Source organism: Triticum urartu, chromosome 6A (assembly GCF_056163025.1).
Source record: "Triticum urartu cultivar PI428250 chromosome 6A, HENAU_Tu73, whole genome shotgun sequence".
Taxonomy (NCBI): Eukaryota; Viridiplantae; Streptophyta; class Magnoliopsida; order Poales; family Poaceae; genus Triticum; species Triticum urartu.
The window spans coordinates 68,822,862-68,842,592 of NC_141878.1; positions in this window are offsets into that span (position 1 = coordinate 68,822,862).

The window sequence follows — 19,731 nt, forward strand, 5'->3', positions numbered from 1 at the left end:
CAACATCTGGAACCCAAACAATTCTAAAATAAATTTCTGGACGTGAGGAATTTATCTATTAATCATCTGCAAAAATAATTAACTAAATATCACCCTTCAAATAAAAATGACAGCAGTTCTCGTGAGCGCTAAAGTTTCTGTTTTTTTACAGCAAGTTCAACAAGACTTTCCCCAAGTCTTCCCAACGGTTCTACTTGGCACAAACACTAATTAAACACAAAAAACACAACCAATACATAGGATAAATAATTTATATATTACTAAACAGGAGCAAAAAGCAAGGAACAAAAATAAAATTGGATTGCCTCCCAACAAGCGCTATCGTTTAACGCCCCTAGCTAGGCATAAAAGCGAGGATAGATCTAGGTATTGCCATCTTTGGTAGGCAATCTGTAAGTGGCTCTCATGATAGTTTCATATGGCAATTTCATTTTCTTTCTTGGAAAGTGTTCCATGCCCTTTTTTAATGTAAATTGAAATCTAATATTCCCTTCCTTCATATCAATAATCGCACCAACCGTTTTGAGGAAAGGTCTACCAAGAATAATAGGGCAAGAAGGATTGCAATCTATATCAAGAACAATGAAATCTATGGGCACATAATTCCTATTTGAAACAATAAGAACATCATTAATCCTTACCATAGGTTTCTTAATAGTAGAATCCGCAAGATGCAAGTTTAGAGAGCAATCATCAAAATTACGGAAATCTAGCAAATCACACAAAGTTTTGGGGATAGTGGAAACACTAGCACCCAAATCACACAAAGCATAAAACTCATGATCTTTAATTTTAATTTTAATAGTTGGTTCCCACTCATCATAGAGTTTTCTAGGGATAGAAACTTTCAACTCAAGTTTTTCTTCATAAGATTGCATCAAGGCATCAACAATATGTTCGGTGAAGGCTTTATGTTGACTATAAGCATGTGGAGAATTTAGCGCTGATTGCAACAAGGAAATACAATCAATTAAAGAGCAACTTTCATAATTAAATTCCTTTAAATCCAATATAGTGGGTTTAGCAACATCTAGATTTTTATTTCTTTCAATCCCACTTTCATCAATTTCATCATAAAGATCTAAATACTCCGAATTTTTAGAATGCCTTCTAGGTAAAGGAAGATCATATTCAGTTTCATCAAGATTCATATTGCAAAACAAAGATTTAATAGGGGACACATCAATAACATTTAGATCATCATCTTGATTTTCATAGGAATTGGAAGAATACGCTTTAATAAAGGCATCTTTGGAAGCATGCATCCTAGCGGTTCTTTCCTTGCACTCATCAATGGAAATTTTCATGGCTTTGAGAGACTCATTGATATCATGCTTAGGAGGAATAGATCTAATCTTTAAAGAATCAATCTCAAGAGAAATTCTATCAACATTCCTAGCCAAATCATCAACTTTAAGCAATTTCTCTTCAAGCAAAGCATTAAAATTCTTTTGTGAATTCATAAACTCTTTAACACTATTCTCAAATTCAGAGGGCATCTTATTACAATTTCCATAAGAGTTGTTGTAGGAATTCCCATAATTATTAGAAGGATTACTAGGATATGGCCTAGGATTAAAATTCCCTCTATAAGTGTTGTTACCAAAATTATTCCTACCAACAAAATTCACATCCATAGATTCATTGTTATTCTCAATCAAGGTAGACAAAGGCATATCATTAGGATCAGAAGAAACACTCTTAGTAGCAAATAATTTCATAAGTTCATCCATCTTTCCACTCAAAACATTGATTTCTTCTATCGCATGCACTTTTTTATTAGATGATCTTTCAGTATGCCATTGAGAATAATTAACCATAATATTATCTAGGAGTTTAGTAGCATCTCCTAAAGTGATTTCCATAAAAGTGCCTCCCGCGGCCGAATCTAAAAGATTTCTAGAAGCAAAATTCAATCCGGCATAAAAAATTTGTACAATCATCCACAAATTCAAACCATGAGTAGGGCAATTACGTATCATTAATTTCATTCTCTCCCAAGCTTGTGCAACATGTTCATGATCAAGTTGCTTAAAGTTCATAATATCGTTCCCAAGAGAGATGATCTTAGCGGGAGGGAAATACTTAGAGATAAAAGCATCTTTGCACTTGTTCCAAGAATCAATACTATTTTTAGGCAAGGACGAAAACCAAGCTTTAGCACGATCTCTAAGCGAAAAAGGAAATAGCTTTAATTTAACGACATCATTATCGACATGTTTTTTCTTTTGCATATCACATAAATCAACGAAGCTATTCAGATGAGTAGCGACATCTTCACTAGGAAGGCCGACAAATTGACCTTTCATAACAAGATTCAACAAAGCAATATTGATTTGACAAGATTTAGTATTGGCAAGAGGAGCAATCGGAGTGCTAAGGAAATCATTATTATTGGTATTGGTGAAGTCACACAATTTGGTAGTATCTTGAGCCATCGTGACAAACAAGCAAACTAGCACACGAGCAAACAAAAAGGCAAACGGGAAAGAGAGGGAGGATAGAGAGAGAGAGAGGGCGAATAAAACGGCAAGGGTGAAGTGGGGGAGAGAAAAACAAGAGGCAAATGGCAAATAATGTAATGCGAGAGATAGGGATTGTGATGGGTACTTGCTATGTTGACTTTTTGCGTAGACTCCCCGGCAACGGCACCAGAAATCCTTCTTGCTACGTCTTGAGCTTGCGTTTGTTTTCCCCGAAGAGGAAGGGATGATGCAGCAAAGTAGCGTAAGTATTTCCCTCAGTTTTTGAGAACCAAAGTATCAATCCAATAGGAGGCCATGCTCAAGTCCCTCGTACCTGCACAAAACGATAGCTACTTGCAACCAACGCGATTAGGGGTTGTCAATCCCTTCACGGTCACTTATGAGAGTGAGATCTGATAGATATAATATTTTTGGTATTTTTGGTATAGAGATGCAAAGTGAAAAGTAAAAGGCAAAGTAAAAAAGCAAAGCAAGATTAAAGTGATGGAGATTGATATGATGAGAATAGACCCGGGGGCCATAGGTTTCACTAGTGGCTTCTCTCAAGAGCATAAGTATTCTACGGTGGGTGAACAAATTACTGTTGAGCAATTGAAAAAATTGAGCATAGTTATGAGAATATCTAGGCATGATCATGTATATAGGCATCACATCCGTGACAAGTAGACCAAAACGATTCTGCATCTACTACTATTACTCCACTCATCGACCGCTATCCAGCATGCATCTAGAGTATTAAGTTAAAAACAGAGTAACGCCTTAAGCAAGATGACATGATGTAGAGAGATGAATTCATGCAATATGAAATAAACCCCATCTTGTTATCCTCGATGGCAATGATGCAATACGTGCCTTGCTGCCCCTTCTGTCACTGGGAAAGGACACCGCAAGATCGAACCCAAAGCTAAGCACTTCTCCCATGGCAAGAACTACCAATCTAGTTGGCTAAGCCAGACGGATAATTCGAAGATAGACTTGATCATAACCCCACAATTCATCGGTCTCAACAAACACACCGCAAAAAGAAGATTACATCGAATATATCTCCACAAGAGAGGGGGAGAACTTTGTATTGAGATCCAAAAAGAGAGAAGAAGCCATCTAGCTACTAACTATGGACCCGAAGGTCTGAGGTAAACTACTCACACTTCATCGGAGAGGCCATGATGATGTAGAAGCCCTCCGTGATGACGGCCCTCTCCGGCGGAGCTCCGGAACAGGCCCCAAGATGGGATCTCGTGGATACAAAAAGTTGCGGTGGTGGAATTAGGTTTTTGGCTCCTGTTCTGATCGTTTGGGGGTACGTAGGTATATATAGGAGGAAGAAGTGCATCAATGGAGCTCCGAGGGGCCCACGAGGCAGGGGGGCACGCCCTAGGGGGGCGCCCCCCACCCTCGTGACCGCCTCTCTGATGCCTTGGTGTAGGGTCCAAGTCTCCTGGATCAGGTTCGATGAGAAAATCACGTTCCCGAAGGTTTTATTCCGTTTGGACTTCGTTTGATATTCCGTTTCTTCGAAACACTGAAATAGGCAAAAAAACAGCAATTCTGGGCTGGGCCTCTGGTTAATAGGTTAGTCCCAAAAATAATATAAAAGTGGAAAATAAAGCCCAATATAGTCCAAAACAGTAGATAATATAGCATGGAGCAATCAAAAATTATAGATACGTTGGAGACGTATCAAGAGCCTAGCATGTACAGACATGGCCTCGGAACACTGGAGACCGAAAGGTCGAACATGAATCATATAGTAAATATGATCAACATAGAGATGTTCACCATTGAAAACTACTCCATCTCACGTGATGATCGGACATGGTTTAGTTGATATGGATCACGTGATCATTTAGATGACTCGAGGGATGTCTATCGAAGTGGGAGTTCTTAAGTAATATGATTAATTGAACTTAATTTATCATGAACTTAGTCCTGATATTATTTTCATATCTATGTTGTATCTCAATAGCTCGTGTTTAGCTCCCTGTTTTATTATGTTCCTCGAGAAAACTAAGTTGAAAGTTCATAGTAGCACCGATGCGGGCTGGGTCCGTGATCTAAGGATTATCCTCATTGCTGTACAGAAGAATTGTGTCCTTGATGCACTACTAGGTGACAGACCTATTGCAGGAGCAGATGCCAACGTTATGAACGTTTCACAAGCTCAGTATGATGACTACTTGATAGTTTAGTGCACCATGCTTTACGTCTTAGAACCGGGACTTCAAAAACGTTTTGAACACCATGGAGCATATAAGATGTTCCAAGAGTTGAAATTGGTATTTCAGACTCATGCCAGTGTTAAGAGGTACGAGACCTCTGACAAGTACTTTGCCTACAAGATGGAGGAGAATAGCTCAGCTAGTGAGCATGTGCTCAGAATGTCTGGGTACTACAATTGCTTGAATCAAGTGGGAGTTAATCTTCTAGATAAGATAGTGATTTACAAAGTTCTTTAGTCACTATCACCAAGTTACTAGAACTTCATGATGAACTATAATATGCAAGGGATAACAAAAAATGATTCCCAAGCTCTTCGCGATGCTGCAATCGGCGAAGGTAGAAATCAAGAAATAGCATCAATTGTTGATGGTTAACAAGGCCACTAGTTTCAAGAAAAAGGCAAGGGAAGGAAAGGGAACTTCAAGAAGAATGGCAAGAAAGTTGCCACTCCCGTGAAGAAGCCCAAAGCTAGATCCAAACCTGAAACTGAGTGCTTCTACTGCAAAGGAAATGGTCAAGGGAAGCGGAACTACCCCAAAAACTTGATATACATATTATTGTTGTGTACTTGTAGCCCCTGGGTATTTGATACCGGTTCAGTTGCAAATATTTGCAACTCGAAAGAGGAGTTGAAAAATGAACAAATACTAGTTGAGGGCGACGTGACGATGTGTGTTGGAAGTGATTCCAAGGTTGATAGGATCACCATCACACACTCCCTTTACCTTCGGGATTAGTGTTGAACCTAAAATAAATGTTATTTGGTGTTTGCGTTGAGCATGAATATGATTGGATCATGTTTATTGCAATACGGTTATTCATTTAAGTCAAAGAATAATTGTTATTCTGTTTATATGAATAAAACCTTCTGTGGTCATACACCCAAGGTGAATGGTTTTATTGAATCTCGATCATAGTGATACACATATTCATAATATTGATGCCAAAAATCGCAAATTTGATAATGATAGTGCAACATACTAGTGGCACTGTCAGTTAGGTCATATTGGTGTAAAGCGCATGAAGAAACTCCATGCGGATGGAGTTTTGGAATCACTTGATTATGAATCATTTGATGCTTGTGAACCATGCCTCATGGGAAATATGACCAAAACTTTGGTCTCTGGAGCAATGGAGCGAGCCACTGGCTTATTGGAAATAATATATACCGATGTATGCGGTCCGATGAGTGTAGAGGCTCGCGGCGGGTATCATTATTTTCTAACCTTCACAGATGATTTGAGTAGACATGGGTTCATCTACTTGATGAAACACAAGTCTGAAATATTTGAAAAGTTCAATGAATTTCAGAGTGAAGTGGAGAATCATCGTAACAAGAAAAAAAAATTCTACGATCTGATCGCGGAGGCGAATATTTGAGCTACGAGTTTGGCCTTCATTTAAAACAATGTGGAATAGTTTCACAACTCATGCCACCTGGAACACCACAGCGTAATGGTGTGTCCGAACGTCATAACCATACTTTATTGGATATTGTGCGATCTATGATGTCTCTTACCGACCACTATCGTTTTGGGGTTATGCATTAGAGATAGTTGCATTCACGTTAAATAGGGCAACGTCTAAATCTATTGAGACGACATAGTATGAACTGTAGTTTGGCAAGAAACCTAAGCTGTCGTTTCTTAAAGTTTGGGGTTGCGATGCTTATGTGAAAATGCTTCAGCCTCATAAGCTCAAACCCAAATCGGAGAAGAGCGTCTTCATAGGATACCCAAAAGAAATTGTTGGGTACACCTTCTATCACATATCCAAAGGCAAGATCTTTTGGATCCTTCCTAGAGAAGGAATTTCTCTCGAAAGAATTGAGTGGGAGGAAAGTAGAACTTGATGAGGTAATTGTACCTTCTCTCGAATTGGATAGTAGCTCATCATAGAAGCGTTCCCGTGATGCCTACACCAACTAGAGAGGAAGGTAATGATAATGATCAGGAAACTTCAGATCAAGTTACTACTGAACCTCATAGGTCAACCAGAGCACGTTCCGCACCAGAGTGGTATGGTAATCCTATTCTGGAAGTCATGTTACTAGACCATGACGAACCTACGAACTATGAGGAAGCGATGATGAGCCCAGATTCTGATAAATGGCTTGAGGCCATGAAATCTGAGATAGGATCCATGTATGAGAACAAAGTGTGGAATTTGGTGGACTTCCCCGATGATCGGCAAGCCATTGAGAATAAATGGATCTTCAAGAGGAATACAGACACTGATGGTAGTGTTACTATCTACAAAGCTCGACTTGTTGCAAAAGATTTTCGACAAGTTCAAGGTGTTGACTACGATGAGGTTTTCTCACTTGTAGCGATGCTTAAGTCTGTCCAAATCATGTTAGCAATTACCACATTTTATGAAATCTAGCAAATGGATGTCAAAATTGCATTCCTTAATGGATTTCTTAATGAAGAGTTGTATATGATGCAACCAGAAGGTTTTATCGATCCTAAAGGTGCTAACAAAGTGTGCAAACTCCAGCGATCCATCTATGGACTAGTGCAAGCATCTCGGAGTTAGAATATACGCTTTGATAAGGTGATCAAAGCATATGGTTTTATACAAACTTATGGTGAAGCCCGTATTTACAAGAAAGTGAGTGGGAGCTCTGTAGCATTTCTGATGTTATATGTGGATGACATATTGTTGATTGGAAATGATATAGAATTTCTAGATAGCATCAAAGGATACTTGAATAAGAAAAAAAATTCAATGAAAGACCTCGGTGAAGCTACTTATATATTGGGCATCAAGATCTATAGGGATAGATCGAGACGCTTAATACGACCTTCACAAAGCACATACCTTGACAAGATTTTGAAGAAGTTCAAAATGGATCAGTCAAATAAAGGGTTCTTGCCTATGTTGCAAGGTGTGAAGTTGAGTAAGACTCAAAGCCCGACCACGACAGAAGATAGAGAGAGAATGAAAGTCATTCCCTATGCCTCAGCCATAGGTTCTATAAAGTATGACATGCTATGTGCTAGACCTATTGTATACCTTGCCATGAGTTTGGCAAGGGAGTACAATAGTGATCTGGGAATAGATCACTAGACAACGGTCAAAATTATCCTTAGAGGACTAAGGAAATATTTCTCGGTTATGGAGGTGATAAAGAGTTCATCGTAAAGAGTTACGTCGATGCAAGCTTTGACACCGATCAGGATGACTCTGAGTCTCGATCTGGATACATATTGAAAGTGGGAGCATTTAGCTAGAGTAGCTCCGTGCAGAGTATTGTAGACATAGAAATTTGCAAAATACATACGGATCTGAATGTGGCAGACCCGTTGAATAAACCTCTCTCACAAGCAAAACATGATCACACCTTAGTACTCTTTCGGTGTTAATCACATAGCGATGTGAACTAGATTACTGACTCTAGTAAACCCTTTGGGTGTTGGTCACATGGCGATGTGAACTATGGGTGTTAATCACATGGTAATGTGAACTATTGGTGTTAACTCACATGGCGATGTGAACTAGATTATTGACTCTAGTGCAAGTGAGAGACTGAAGGAAATATGCCCTAGAGGCAATAATAAAGTTGTTATTCTATATTTCCTTATATCATGATAAATGTTTATTATTCATGCTAGAATTGTATTAACCGGAAACTTGATACATGTGTGGATAGATAGACAAAACACCGTGTCCCTAGTAAGCCTCTACTAGACTAGCTCGTTAACCAAAGATGGTTAAGTTTTCTAACCATAGACATGTGTTGTCATTTTGATGAACGGGATCACATCATTAGGAGAATGATGTGATGGACAAGACCCATCCGTTAGCTTAGCATATTGATCATTCAGAATTATTGCTATTGCTTTCTTCATGTCAAATACTATTCCTTCGACTATGAGATTATGCAACTCCCAGATACCAGAGAAATGCCTTGTGTTCTATCAAACGTCACAACATAATTGGGTGATTATAAAGATGCTCTACAGGTATCTCCAAAGGTGTTTGTTGGGTTGGCATAGATCGAGATTAGGATTTGTCACTCCGGGTATCAGAGAGGTGTCTCTGGGCCCTCTCGGTAATGCACATCATAAGAAGCCTTGCAAGCAAACTAACTAATGAGTTAGTTGCAGGATGTTGTATTACAGGACGGGTAAAGAGACTTGCCGGTAATGAGACTGAACTAGGTATGAAGATACCGACGATCGAATCTTGGGCAAGTAACATACCGTTGACAAAGGGAATAACGTATGTTGTCATAATGGTTTGACTGATAAAGATCTTCGTAGAATATGCGGGAACCAATATGAGCATCTAGGTTCTGTTGTTGGTTATTGACTGGAGAGGTGCCTCGGTCAAGTCTACATAGTTCTCGAACTCTGTAGGGTCCGCACGCTTAATGTTCGATGACGATTCTGTATTCTATGAGTTATGTCATTTGGTGACCGAAGGTTGTTCGGAGTCCCGGATGAGATCACGGAAATGACGAGGAGTGTCGAAATGGTCGAGAGGTAAAGATTCATATATAGTACGATAGTATTCAGACACTGAAAGTGTTCTGGGGGTATCGGGTACGTATCGGGTCACCGGAAGGGGTTCCGGGCAACCCCCGGCAAGCTATATGGGCCTAATGGGCCAAGAGTTGGACAGACCAGCCCCAAAAGGGGCTGGTGCGCCCCCTATAGGCTGAATAGGAGGAGAAGGAAAGGAAGGGAAGGGAGAAGGAAAGGGGAGGATTCGGCCTCCCCATTTTCTTCCCCTCCCCCTTCTCTTTCCTTCCCCCTCCGATGGATATGGAAGGGGGGAGGCCAACTTGGAGGAGGCGCCCAAGTAGGATTACTCCTACTTGGGGCGCCCCTTGCAGCCCCTCTCCCTCTCCCTCCTATATATATGTGGGGGGCACCTCTAGAAAACACAACATTGATTCCTAGCCGTGTGCGGCGCCCCTCTCCACAGTTTACGCCTCCGGTCATATTCACATAGTGCTTAGGCGAAACCTGCGCGGATTACTTCACCATCACTGTCACCACGCTGTCGTGCTGACGGAAATCTCCCTCGACACTTTGCTGGATCAAGAGTTTGAGGGACGTCATCGAACCGAACATGTGCAGAACTGGGAGGTGTCGTACATTCGGTGCTTGATCGGTCGAAATGAGAAGAAGTTCAACTACATCAACCACGTTGTCAAACACTTCCGCTTTCGGTCGACGAGGGTACGTGGACACACTCTCCCCCTCTCATTGCTATGCATCTCCTATATAGATCTTGCGTGAGCGTAGGATTTTTTTTTTTTGAAATTGCATGTTGCGTTCCCCAGCAAAATACCCAGGGGCTACTAGGTACACTAGTAAAGTACACATCAATAACATGTATATCAAATATACCTTTGTTCACTTTGCCGTCCTTCTTATCCACCAAGGTTTTTGGGGCAGTTCCGCTTCTAGTGACCATTTCCTTTGCAGTAGAAGCACTCAATTTCAGGTTTGGGTCTAGCTTTCGGCTTCTTCACGGGAGTGATAACTTCCTTGGCATTCTTCTTGAAGTTCTATTTATTTCCCTTGCCCCTTCTCTTGAAACTAGTGGTCTTGTTAACCATCAACACTTGATGCTATTTCTTGATTTCTACCTTCACCGATTTCAGCATCGCGAAGAGCTTGGGAATCGTTTTAGTCAACCCATGCATATTATAGTTCATCACGAAGTTCTAGTAACTTGGTGATAGTGACTACAAAACTCTGTCAATCACTATCTTATCTGAAAGATTAACTCCCACTTGATTCAAGCGATTGTAGTACCCAGACATTTTGAGCACATGCTCACTAGCTGAGCTATTCTCCTCCATCGTGTAGGCAAAGTACTTGTCAGAGGTCTCATACCTCTTAACACGGGCATGAGTCTGAAATAACACTTTTAGTTTTTGGAACATCTCATATGCTCCATGGCATTCAAAACATTTTTGAAGTCCCAGTTCTAAGACGTAAAGCATGGCGCACTAAACTATCAAGTAACCATCATACCAAGCTTGTCAAATGTTCATAGCATCTGCATCTGCTCCTGCAATAGGTCTGTCACCTAGCGGTGCATTAAGGACATAATTCTTCTGTGCAGCAATGAGGATAATCCTCAGATCATGGACCCAGTTCACATCATTGCTACTACCATCTATCAAGTTAGTTTTCTCTAGGAACATATCAAAAAACATAGGGGAGCTAAAACGCGAGCTATTGATCTACAACATAGATATGCAAATACTATCAGGATTAAGTTCAATTAATCATATTACTTAAGAACTAATCATATTACTTAGATTGACATCCATCAAGTCATCTAAATGATACGTGATCCAAATCAACTAAACCATGTCTGATCATCACGTGAGTTGGAGTAGTCATCAATGGTGGACATCTCTATGTTGATCATATCTACTATATGATTCACGTTCGACCTTTCGGTATCCAGTGTTCCGAGGCCATGTCTATACATGCCAAGCTTTTCAAGTTTAACATGAGTATTCTGCATGTGCAAAACTTTCTTGCACCCGTTGTATGTGAACGTAGAGTCTATCACACCCGATCATCACGTGGTGTCTCAACACGACGAACTGTCGCAATGGTGCATACTCCGGGAGAACACTTATACCTTGAAATTTTAGTTAAGGGATCATCCTATAATGCTACCGCCGTACTAAGAAAAATAAGATGCATAAAAGATAAAAATCACATGCAATCAAAATATGTGACATGATATGGCGATCATCATATTGTGCTTTTGATCTCCATCCACTGGTGCGCGTCGGTCCTAAACAAACAGTTTTTTACCCCTATCTGCGACGACATTCGGAACCATCGCCAAGTGAGTGTGGGCGATAGGTGGGTCCTTCCCACACGACCCAGAAACCGTCAAGGATAGGGAGCCTTGATGCATATAGTTGTCCCTATATAACTGTTTTCGATATCTCGAATATCCCGAACGATTCATCCTTGCTACTCGTTTGTGCTCGCATTGCCATCGCAGTCGGATTTTTGTGGTTCTGCCTAAAACCAGGCAGATTCTAGGCACGGGAGCTTTCCAGGCAGAATCTAGGCACGGGAGATTTACGATGCCTGGCACATCACAAACAGTTCATGATTACAAACCGTGTACAATAGGTAGACAATCACACACATTTAGTTGTCCTGCACCGTATGTGATAGTGTCTGACATCACACACGCTTTGCGAACGGCAACTGTGTGCATGCTTGCACACTTTTCCTCTTTGTGAACCGTCTCGGATTATGGTGTATATCGCAAACGTTTGTGTTTTACCAACCCTGTGTGCCGTAATGACCTGCACAACGTAATTTCGCCCTAATTTAATTGCTGCTATTTAAAATTGTACCTAATTTAAACTTGAAAGTGGGCTATAGACTTATTCATATCCATCAGGTTCAAACAACCAATGCATTATTCGATTCACTGGTACATATGTTTAAGAATTACATAAGCACCAAATAAAGAATGATGTACAAGGGTTCTATACTTGTACTATTATAGATGGTAAAGAAAGAGGCGATAGACATTCCAGTTGTTGAACAAGGTGAAGCGGAATGGCCCTATTGTGCTCTCCTGGATGCAGAAGGCATGCATGACTCTAGTCCAACCCCTTGTGATGCCCGGCCACCAATCATGTAGTTTGAGAGGTAATCTTGAGTAAACTGCTTCAGGATCCACTGCAAAAGAAAAAAGATTCAGATATTGTCATCTAACACAACTCATTACGAGCAATAAAAAGAAGGCTACAGGGTTCTTACTTACCATCCTGCAGTTCACTGTTGTCTTTCATAAAGTGTAAACAAATAGTTTGATTGACATCTTTTGACCCATTTTAGTAACAATCTTTATCAGTTTCCTCACTTGATGCTGGTTCATGAATATCTCATTGCCCCATGCGCAGAAAGGGTGGAAGTGTGGATCTTTGGCAATGATATATGTACCTAAAAGCACCAAGTTAATATTAGGAGCTAAACAACTATTGAAAAATGATGTAGTACAACATTCCATCCATCCCATTATATAAGATTTTATTACATGTGTATCTAGACATCATCAGAACATTAAGGTAACACTCTTCCTTTTTGCTATGTAGCCTAGGATTGCATATTTAGTCATTTAGTACAATACATGTTGCTAAACAACAATTGCAAAACGAAAATGCATGTTAACTGCAATATCCTTAACAGCAACCAAATATCGTAATTCATAGTGGTATTGTTGAAACTGTTATTGATGAAATTGAACTACACAACAAATAGTTGCACATATTGAGCATCACATTGTGAAGAACTGAAATAAACAAGTCATAAGGACATCTCTAGGCTAAACTACTTTCAGTCGAAGTAGAGGTCGAGCCAATCCTTCCTCGTCATGTACTGTGTGCCGCGAGCCGGGTCCGGGCCAGTACCGTCGTCGGGGTCGTTGGGGAAGGCACTCCTCCACTCGTCGACGTCGATCTCCTCGTCCCGGGGGCCCACCTTGACGCCCTCCACGCCGGCGTCACCGCCGCCTTCGACCTCGTCATTAGAGGAGAGCGCGATAACCTCACCGGCCTCCGCGCCACTGTCCTTGCTACCTTCGACCTCGTCATCGGAGGAGAGCGCGACAACCTCGCCGCCCTCCATGCCGGCAAAGATCGCCCGCTCCGCCTCCACGAGCTCCGGGTGCTGTCGGCGGAGCTCTTGCATGTAGGCCTCGTCGACGGCCTCGGCCTCAAGACGCTCCCACGCCTCGCGGTCCTCCCGCGCCATAGCCGAGCTCACCACCCCTGGCTCCGGCGGAACAAGGTGGACCGGACGTGTGCCGAAGGGGAAATTGAGCCTAGCCGCCGCGCCGTGGTAGCGGACCTACCAACGGTCATACTCCATGGCCGCGAGCTCGGCCGTGTGGAAGCTACCGAGCCACCGGCGGGTGTGGGTCTCTCGATCTGTAATCTCGGCGACCCACGTCCCCCACCGCCGCTGCCGGACCCCGAGGTAGGACTTCGTCGGCTGCCGGGTCTGGGGGAGGACGGGGAATTCCTCGAACCGGCGTAGGGGCGCGGCGGCGGGCGGATCGGGGGACCGACGATGGTGGATCGGGCCCACGGAGGACGACGGGGACACCTCGGCGGCCACCTCATAGGCGTCGGGCGAAAAGGTCATGATAAACCTCTTTTTGGCCATTGGCTACTCGAGCTCCCCTGCACACAGGCAGAGGTTGAGGATGGAGGCGCCGGTGATGGCGGCGACCTACCAATGGTTTCGAGGGTTTTGTGTGTCTGTGTGAGCGGAGGTTGTATTTGAGGAAATACTACGGCAACTGAAAATTTTACTAGGCAGGAGTAACAAGGCGGGGCTACTGAAAATTTGGATTAAGGGCGAGCAGATATTTTTGAGATTGCGAGGGATGCAGAGGCGGGAGTAAAATGCCGGGCTACTGAAAATTTGAATCAAGGGACTAAAGGAGAGAGGGATGCAGAGGTGGGAGTTTTGGGGGAGCGAGCTAGTGTGCTTGACACGCCGGCTGTGGACTGTAGCCGACGCACCTTCTCGCATAAGCCATAGGCGTACTATACACCAACGGTGCTCCAAGATATTTTGTACTACATCTCACACGGTTGGTGAGAATAAACTGTGTGGGATCTAGTTGATTTGAATTACAAAATGGGGTCACAACGACAATGGACGGTGTTTGAATTGCTAGACCTTTTATCTGCAGTGAACATGCAACTATATGTGTGTCGTAAAAGAATTGGAATTATTCAGGGTTCGTTTGGACATTTCATACATTAAACTGGTTTTCTAGCCATTTCAGGTGCACAATTCAAAATTAAACTACATGCACATGCTCCGATGCATACAAATTGGTTTAAAAATCAAATATGTGTCCTTCATTGCATGCTTAGGTCCCATGGAAGAAATGGGAATGAATTTTTCGGGGTTGGTTTGGCCTTTTTTATACATTGACTAGGTTTTCTAGGCATTTTATGTGCATAATTCAAATTTGAACTACACGCACATGCTCCAATGCACTAAAGTTGTTGAAAAATCACATGTATGTCCTTGGGTGAATTTCTAGGTCCCATGCAAGAGATGGAAATGAATTTCAAACACCATGGCACTGTTGATTACCGGCAAAACATTGAGATACCTGGTTTTTAAATTCTAGTAAATCCAAAACTCGTCTGAAATTCATGAAACTTGGCATGCGATCATGGAGCGGCATCAACATGCCGTGGTGAAAATTTTGTCCCATTTGGGGCAGGTTTGGGTATAAGCTTCTCACGAACCAGAGCTTCTCACAACAAGCATGATGGTTTCGATAGGGAACGTACCACCTTTGGGGACGAGACGATATCCGTTGCCTCTTATTGCTTTCAAAAATGTTCTAGTGTCAACATAGAACAACAAGAGTGTTGTGTTCAATCTTGGAATTTTTCGGGGTTCGTTTGGCCTTTTTTATACATTAACTGGGTTTTATAGGCATTTTATGTGCATACTTCAAATTTGAACTACAAGCACATGCTCCAATGCACCAAAGTTGGTTGAAAAATCACATGTGTGTCCTGGGTGAATTTCTAGGTCCCATGCAAGAGATGGAAAGAATTTCAAACACCAGGGCATTGTTGATTGTCGGCAAAACTTTGAGATGCCTGGTTCTTAAATTCTAGTAAATCCAAAAATCGTCTGAAATTCATGAAACTTGGCATGCTATCATGGAGCGGCATCAACATGTCATGGTGAAAATTTTGTCCCATTTGGGGCAGGTTTGGGTATAAGCTTCTCACAAATCAGAGCTTCTCACAACAAGCATGATGGTTTCTATAGGGAACGTACCACCTTTGGAGACGAGATGATATCCGTTGCCTCTTATTGCTTTCAAAAAATTTCTAGTGTCAACATAGAACAACAGGAGTGTTGTGTTCAATCTTGGAATTTTCCGGGGTTCGTTTGGCCTTTTTTATACACTAACTGGGTTTTCTAGGCATTTTATGTGCATAATTCAAATTTGAATTACAAGCACATACTCCAATGCACCAAAGTTGGTTGAAAAATCACATGTGTGTCCTTGGGTGAATTTCTAGGTCCCATGCAAGAGATAGGAATGAAATTCAAACACCATGGCACTATTGATTGCCGGCAAAATGTTGAGATGACTGGTTTTTAAATTCTAGTAATTCCAAAACTCGTCTGAAATTCATGAAACTTGGCATGCTATCATGGAGCGGCATCAACATGCCATGGTGAAAATTTTGTCCCATTTGGGGCAGGTTCGGGCATAAGCTTCTCACAAAGCAGAGCTTCTCACAATAAGCATGATGGTTTCGATAGGGAACGTACCACCTTTGGTGACGGGACGATATCCGTTGCCTCTTATTGTTTTCAAAAAAATTCTAGTGTCAACATAGAACAACAGGAGTGTTGTGTTCAATCTTGGAATTTTTCGGGGTTCGTTTGGCCTTTTTATACATTAACTGGGTTTTCTAGGCATTTTATGTGCATAATTCAAATTTGAACTACAAGCACATGCTCCAATGCACGAGTGTTGTGTCAATTTTTGTGATTTTTCGGGGTTCATTTGGACATTTTTATGCATTAACTGGGTTTTCTAGGCATTTTATGTGCATAATTCAAATTCGAACTACAAGCACATGCTCCAATGCACTAAGGTTGGTTGAAAAATCTAATATGTGTCCTTGGGTGAATTTCTAGGTCCCATGCAAGAGATGGGAATGAAATTCAAACACCAGGTCACTGTTGATTGCGGACAAAACATTGAGATGCCTGGTTTTTATATTATAGTAAATCCAAAACTCGTATGAAATTCATGAAACTTGGCATGCTATCATGGAGCGGCATCAACATGCCGTGTTAAAAAATTTGTCCCATTTGTGGTAGGTTTGGGTATATGCTTCTCACAAACCAGAGCTTCTCACAACAAGCATGATGGTTTCGGTAGGGAACATCCCACCTTTGGGGACGAAACGATATCCATTGCCTCTTATTACTTTCGAAAAATTTCTCGTGTCAACATTGAACAACAGGAGTGTTGTGTCAATTTTTGGGGGTTCGTTTGGACATTTTTATGCATTAACTGAGTTTTCAATGCATTTATGTGCATAATTCAAATTTGAACTACATGCACATGCTCCAGTGCATATAAGTTGTTGAAAAATTAAATCTGTGTCCTTGGGTGCATGCTTTGGTCCCATCCAAGAAATGGGAATGAATTTCAAACACCAGGGCACCGTTGATTGCCGACAAAACATTGAGATGCCTCATTTTAAAATTCTAGTAAATCCAAAACTCGTCTGAAATTCATGAAACTTGGCATTCTTTCATGGAGCGGCATCAACATGCCATGGTAAAAAAAAATTCCCGTTTGGGGTAGGTTTGGGTATATGCTTCTCACAAACCAGAGGTTCTCACAACAAGCTTCACGGTTTCGGTAGGGAACGTCCCACCTTTGGGGGCGAAACGATATCCACTGCCTCTTATTGCTTCCAAAAATTTTCTCGTGTCAACATAAAACAACATGAGTGTTGTGTCAATTTTTGTGATTTTTCGGGGTTCTTTTGGACATTTTTACGCATTAACTGAGTTTCCAATGCATTTATGTGTATAATTCAAATTTGAACTATATGCACATGCTCGAGTGCATATAAATTGGTTGAAAAATCAAATTTGTGTCCTTGGGTGCATGCTTAGGTCCCATGCAATAAATGAGAATGAATTTCAAACACCAGGGCACCGTTGATTGCCGACAAAAAATTGAGATGCCTAGTTTTTAAATTCTAGTAAATTCAAAACTCGTCTGAAATTCATGAAACTTGGCATGCTATCATGGAATGGCGCCCGACATGATGTGGTATTTTTCGTGTCCATTTTGAGAGAAGGCGCACTCGAATAATGATAGCCAACAAAGGCATTTTGAGAAAATAGCTTCCACTTAATATCTCAAACGTTTGTATAATTCAAAATGTGTGCGTTCTGTTTACCATTCACGTGATGCCACATATATTGGTTTTAATGGCTGTAAGAGGTGTCGTGCGGACAGCTGCTTGACCTTGACTGAACGGGAGGCCTGCGAGCATTGTCCGGTGCACAGGCTGACCGAGAGGCGTGCAAGTTGTCCTCTAATGCGCAGGCTCATCGGGAAGGATGAGAGCTTTATGCTGCCCAGGCTCACTGGGAAGCGAGCCCTTTGACTTCCATGGCCGCCCGCCTTCCTCTCCATTAATGGCGCCCGAGCCGCTGTTTAATACGGGCAGCTTTACTGTTCGCCTCCCATTCCCCTCCCCCCCTGCAGACCTCCACCGCCATGGCGCAGAATGATCATCTGCCACTAGTCTTCAAGTTTGGTGAAGTCGACTCCGAGACGGAGGAGATAGAAAATAAGGAGGGATGGGGCCTCATGGACATGGCCCAGAACGTGCTGGCCGCGGCGGTTGCTGCCCCCGCTCCCGTCAAAGCTCCCATCCACGCGCCCGCGCCAGCGACCATCCCCGTAGCATTGACGGGCTGGTCGCCGAGCACTATCGTAGAGCTGGAAGCCGCGGGCGTCAGCGAGGTCTCTGCGGACCCGCATGAGCTTGTGTACATGCCAGCGCCCGTGCCCGTTCCCGTGCGTGCACCTCCACCCACCGTGCCGCCAGCCCCCGTGCGTTTGGCTGCATCCGCCGCGCCCATGCGCGCCCCTCCACCCACCACGGTGCCGCTCCCCGTGAGTTTGGCTGCACCCGCCCACCCGTGCCCGTGCCTGTGCGCCCCCCTCAGCGGCATGGGACGCTACCATCGATCGCTACCTCTCAGCGGCGCCAGTTGTCGTCCTCCCGCGCCCCGCCCGTCGATCACGTGACGACATGATGTTTGATTTACATGTGAAGAACATTTTGTGTTGCCTTGAAGACTTCAAGAACGGCGTCCCGGAGGACAAAAATGACAACGACGGCGCGGCACGCCGCCTCCGCCGCCGTCGGAAATAGTTTTTTTTGGGGTTTAATACTATATCTTGAATTCTCGATCATGTGAATATAAATTCGCAGTGTGACTGAATGAAAGATATGGTTTGAACGAACTTGCGTTTTTCTCTCTTAATGTACAGCCTTATCAAACGATTTTCTTTTGAAAACAACGTCAATGGTTTTTAAATATAAAACACTCATCGCAAACGTTTTAGTTAGAACACACGTATGCAAATCGACAGCTTCCCCGGGAAGCCAAGGGAAAATGTGCCGAGCAGGATTTCTGCATTCCTTCAACGCAAACGGTTGTTTTGCATGACCCGTGTACAACCACGTACAAACAATTGGGTAAGATTTGCATATCTGTCATTTTGGGTATGTTGCCATTTCTCAAACTGGAAAGATTGATATTTGTTTATCTAGTAACATTGCCATTTGTCAACCTTGTAACACTGCGATTTGTCAAAATATGCAGCTACAAATCACTAGCACTATCTAATTTTTCCATCTAAAATCACTAGCACTGTTCATATGGACACCACTAGCAGGCAAATGTACCATTGATTACATACAACAACTCATTAACCCACAACGACAACGAGGATACATGTTGGATTATAGATCATTTTCAACAAAACATTATAGTAAAGTTTTTCTCACACAACAAATAACAAAGCGACGAAATGAACTTCAGCTCAACCACTCGTCGGCGTTGGAAACGCTTGCTTTGAACCAAAAGTGTTTCTCTGGGAAGGGCCAGCTAATGTCAATCTCGAGACCAATGCAGGACTGATCATCCAGGCTGAAGCGGACTATTTCAATACCCATATTGGGACGGTAGGGAAGCATAGTAATGTCCGAGGTATAGATACAGTTGCTTCTCATAAATGGTAGTAACGTTGTGTCAACAACAGCTGGATCGCCTTCCACCATCATTGGATAGTTTTATCCAAGGAAGAGCGAGTTTCCTCCAAGACTTTCAATACTTAACCAGGGAGAAGGTGTTGGCGTTAGTACACCAGTATCCATCCTGAATACCCCGCAACGGATGTTGGAATAGGTACGGAG